Here is a 5,174-nt window from a genome sequence, read left to right on the forward strand (position 1 = left end):
ATTTTTGATATAACTTTTTCATTCATTTACGGATTTTCAAAATACAAAAAAAAATTGAAATACTTACAACTTTCATATTTTTGTGGTTACATATACCACTAAAAAACAAAGACAACTATCAAACAGGGAATGCCACGCACCAAAAACGCAGCTTCCTCAAAGCAAAACCCAAAGCACGCAGACACACACACACACACACACGCATACATACACACACACACACGCACGCACACACACACACACACACACACACACACACAATAGGACAAAATGAACAAACAAAGGAACACTGTGGGGCACCTCCTTGGAACGGTCAGTGGCAAAAACACCACTGGGGAGTTTAAACCGGTTTATGGTGCGCACCCAACCTCACTCTTACCCCCACCATGTTCTAAAGACACGGGACAGTGTAAATAAAAGTAATCCCCTCCAGGTGAATCTCTTACACACGTAATGGAAACAAAAAGGTATGGCATGTAAAACACAAAAATGCTCGTGTATAAATATATAAAAAGCAAACCTTAAGAACCAAAAACGTATGTACTCAATGCCTTTTTAGAAGACAGAGCAACAAGAGAAACACCCTTAAGGGCCCGACGAAACAGGCCAGAAGACAAATATCAAAACAGTTCAGTCCTGGTAGGATTTATAAACTGCTTATCATAGAGTCCTCCCCCTCTTCCGTCAGACACAATCAAAGATTGTAAGGCAAATGTTGAAATGATTGTAAATACATGTTATTGTCAGTCAGATATCTTTAATGTCTTTTTCAGGTTCAGTTTCCTTTAGTAAAGATCGGCGACAATACTTCAAGAGCATAGATGTAGCCTACACATTCACTACCATAAAATATTCACCTGTACTTCCGGTGCCTGTGCTAGCCTTTATACACACAGCGAAACAAACCGCATGACCGCTTATTTCTGGCAGTTGGACAGAAGAAATTTACAGGACTATAATCATATCATACCAAAAAGTCTGTGAGAAAAACTCATTTCCAGAGACAAATCATACTGTTTTACTTAAATTAATTGGTAAAAAAGAAATGTCTGTCTTTTACTTGTGTAAATATATCGATTTTAACTCATTTTTCTACTAAGAGAAGTTACTCAGTAAAGTTGTGTATGTATAGAAGGATTTCAAATATTCTGGCAAACTGTCATAAGACAACATTTTTCCATTTTGAAGTTTTATTGTAACCATGTTAAAGTGTTAAATTGAGATAATTATTTTAATTAAATGCCAGGAATGTTGTTAGGTACGTTTTTATGTTGTTACCAAAATCATCATTTTTCGCATGCTTCGTAGCCTCATACTACAAATGTGATTATTTTCATGATGAAATCTTAAAAAGAGAAAATCCCTATTTATTTGATATAACTTGAAGCCTCTGTAGAAAAATAAGTTGTTTATAGCGGACGGCATTCATACAATAGAAAGAATATATTTTTTTCGATAACATTGTAGTGTCTGTAACCAAGTAATGGAAAGGACTTTTCTTGATTTATATAATAAATAAATAAAATTGGAATCTTTTTGGTTTAGATGATTGTGAAAAATCTCTTTGACTGAACAACAGATGAAAAAAAATCTTTGTAAAAACTACCTGTATTGCTAAATTATTGGAGTCACATAATGAATGCAATGGCTGATTTTATATCTCTTCTTAAAGTTTGAGTTTCACTTATTTCTACATATTAATTGATGTTGCTTGTGTATACATATTTGATACACTACTGTATGGTAGATAGATAGATAGATTTATTCGTGAATATATATGTCATGAATACAAATATTACAAATATCACATTATAAAAACCAACATTATTACAAACATACATTCAATTATATCACAGAAATAGCTATGTTTTATATCTCAGATTGATATTAAAGAAAAATGGACTAGCTCTTTTATATAATAAATAAAATAAATTTTGTGAGATATATCACAGGATAACCCATAAAGTATTTCTACTTATTTCCAATGGGGTCCTTGCGAAAAATTATCAAGGTGCAAAATATTGGCTGTTTTAAATTAAACTTTGTTCTAAGAAAGACAACTCTTACTAGCATAAATGATTATCTAAATCAAGAATTACATGTATTTGTCTATCAAAGAATTCACTGATTATTATAAGTATCACAGTTATATTCAATTATGACATACATATCACAGAATAAATCGGGAAATATTGCACACATATTGATAAAATGATACCATGCAACTAATAAAAAATAAAATCTGACTTTTCAGCACTTTTCATACATTCAATGAGTTCCTTTTTGACTGCTTTTTTAAAAGTATACTTGTTTTTTAATTTTTTATGTTATTTGGAAGGCTATTCCAGTCATTTATAGCTTGAAAATAAAAAGTAGTCGATGTAGAACTTTCAACCTGAGGTACATGAAAGCTGTTAACACTATGTCTACAATTGTAAGAATGTTTCTTAGAGACAAGAGAAAAGTTATTGTGTAAATATGCTGCTGGGAAAACTATTATTAAGAATTTTATAAATTTTATAAACATGATTGAGTCTTAGTTGTTTGACTCTGTTTTCAATATCAAGCCATCCAATGATATTACAAAAATCTGACACTTTCAAAGACCTCTTATAATCATAACCACAGGTAAACCTGATAACTTTATTTTGAGTCGTTTGTAATCTGTTTTTCAACTGTTTTGAAATACCACTATACCAAGATGAAGAGGCATAGTCAAAATGACATTGTATTAAAGAATTACATAAATTCTTTCTCATATTCATGTTTAAACACTTACTTTGCCTATACAAAACTTTCAGTTTAGAATTGACTTTTTTAACAATGTTGTTAATAATTGTGGATGGAGCAGAAAGATCATTGTCTAATACACTTCCAAGATATTTAACAGATTTTTGTGATTCTATGGTATGACCATTACAAAATACATTGAATTTGTCAACCTTTGCTAGTTTTCTTTTAGAACCAAACAAGATACATTCAGTTTTGCCAAGATGCAGTGATAATTTGTTGTCAACTAAGCATTTACTACAGTTTTCAGATATATGAATAGTGATCTTTTGTATAAGACTAGAGTAACAGATAGATATATGGTCCGTTCGCCTTAGGTAATTCGTATTGTGTAAGAACATTTTTGATTTATGTCAGTTATGTTTATTGATTACTTTTGAAGAGAAGACATGCTAGCTTAATGTTGTTTTAATCTAAACCTTGTTTCAAGAGATATATAATTATGTGACACGTTATTTGCTTGTCTGAGAGCACAAAGTACTCAAATTGACCTATTGTGATCGTTCTGTGTCTGTCGTCGTCTGGTGTCAACAACTACAATTTTGATGAAATTTGGTCTGAATGTTATATCCTTAAGGAAATACCAATAAAGAATTTACTTTTGTCTTATGAATCTTAAAAATAATGTCAACAATAATAGGAAAAAAAATTATAAAACGTTGCCAGAATGTTGGCAATTACAAAATTTAGTTCACATTTGAAACTACTATTTCTTGCAGAGCGGACTGGCGTTTCCGGTGCTTTTATTAATGTCGGCAAAACCCATCTGGCACCCCAATGCCAGATGACTCGCGTGCTGTTTATAACAACTATAGCGATTCATACATTGAATATGTAACATACGAAAAATATCAGGTACCTTGACAGTTTCTCTCCGTTCCTAATATAGTATATTTCTTGATTCAAAATACGTTTTTCTTTTTACGGTAAAAACATAATGTTACGCTACAAACGATAAAATTAAAGTTGAATTTAACATGGTTATTGCGCGTCACTGAAACGTCATGACGTCAATTCTACTTACTGATGTTAATTTCCCGCGCTTTGTGTTCATAAGTTCCATTTCAGAAAGAGTGCATTTCTATTTTTCAATTGTTTTAGTTTTTGTCAAATACGTTATGTAACAGATCTTGCCAATAAAACGCTTATATGTATACGATTTGCAAGAACAAGTATCAATCATGTGTTTACAAATCGGATGGAAATATCCGTCCCTCGGACACACAGTGCGCAGGTTCCCTCGGAGCGGATATTTCTATCTGATTTGTAAACATATGACAGATATTATTATTCAGGTCAAAAACTACGTCACCAGGTCAAATCATTTCCAAACCACATCTAGCAATATCACACGTACCTCAAACACTACCACACATACCCCCCACCCACCCCCTCCTCTCTCTCCACTCCACCCGTGTATCATACATGTCAAGTTCCGTGGACAATTTTCCAGGAGATTTCAGTTGAAAATCCAGGATATTTGATGAAAATCCAGGAGATATTTTCGACGAGCATTTTTTAGGAAATTTTTGGTCGATTCTATAAAACTGTATAACAGATAAGATCTGATCAATGTTTTTAGGTGCTTAAGTTGCATTTTAAAACATTTTAATCTTAATCCTGTTGAATTCGATTGATTCTACCTTTGCGACGAGTGTAAATTGTCTATGCAGTCTGATCATGATCTGCACTGTTTGCCATATATCAGTATCTTTTTTGTAAGCACCCTTAGCTTTTAACAGTTACCGGTACTGTCCAAAATGAAAGATTGGAAAAGTTCATTTTAGAAATTCTGCAATGTAAACAAAAAATTATATATAGATTTATAGTAACTTTATTCAGTTATTACAGTATGGTTTGAGCCAAAGAGCTATAAAAATAATTTTTTATACTTCTTTGTTTGAGCAGAGGAATTGGAATTTGGATGAAATTTTACATTCAATGTTAGCTTCTGTTCATTTGCAAAAAATCTAAGAATGTAAAAAAAACCTGCAGATTATTCACATTAAAGAAACTCTGTTGTTGGGCTAATTCGGATCAGTATGTCCAGAGTTATGTGCCCCTGATTAAAAAGCTTCCTACATTTCACATCGTTTTCACTCTAACATCCTCATTTCTTCATTTATCCTAATAGAATGTGTATAAGCTCAAGATCTTGGATGTGTTCCATTAAGAGCAAAATCAGGCTGGTAGAACTTTAGTTATGTGCCGTTGATTTTCAAAAGAAAATACTACTTTTTACCTTAATTACACTCTAGCCATTTTTTCTTCACCAATTTAAAACATGTTTTCAAAGTTTAAATACTGCTATAACATTTTGGACAATTTTGAACAACATCAGACAAGTAGGACTAGAGTTATGTGCCCTTGATTTTGCACTATTC

General features: G+C 32.2%; 1 protein-coding gene across 1 annotated transcript in view; it reads left to right on the forward strand.

Moving 5' to 3' along the window:
- Positions 1-3,241, forward strand: part of LOC123542285 (uncharacterized) — a 35,706-nt gene extending 32,465 nt beyond the window's left edge. The window contains exon 3 of the mRNA XM_053524336.1: positions 774-3,241. The gene's annotated coding sequence lies outside the window, so the exon portion shown is untranslated. The remainder of the gene's footprint in view (positions 1-773) is intronic.
- The last annotated feature ends 1,933 nt before the right edge of the window (positions 3,242-5,174 follow it).

Source organism: Mercenaria mercenaria, chromosome 15 (assembly GCF_021730395.1).
Source record: "Mercenaria mercenaria strain notata chromosome 15, MADL_Memer_1, whole genome shotgun sequence".
NCBI classification, from domain to species: domain Eukaryota; kingdom Metazoa; phylum Mollusca; class Bivalvia; order Venerida; family Veneridae; genus Mercenaria; species Mercenaria mercenaria.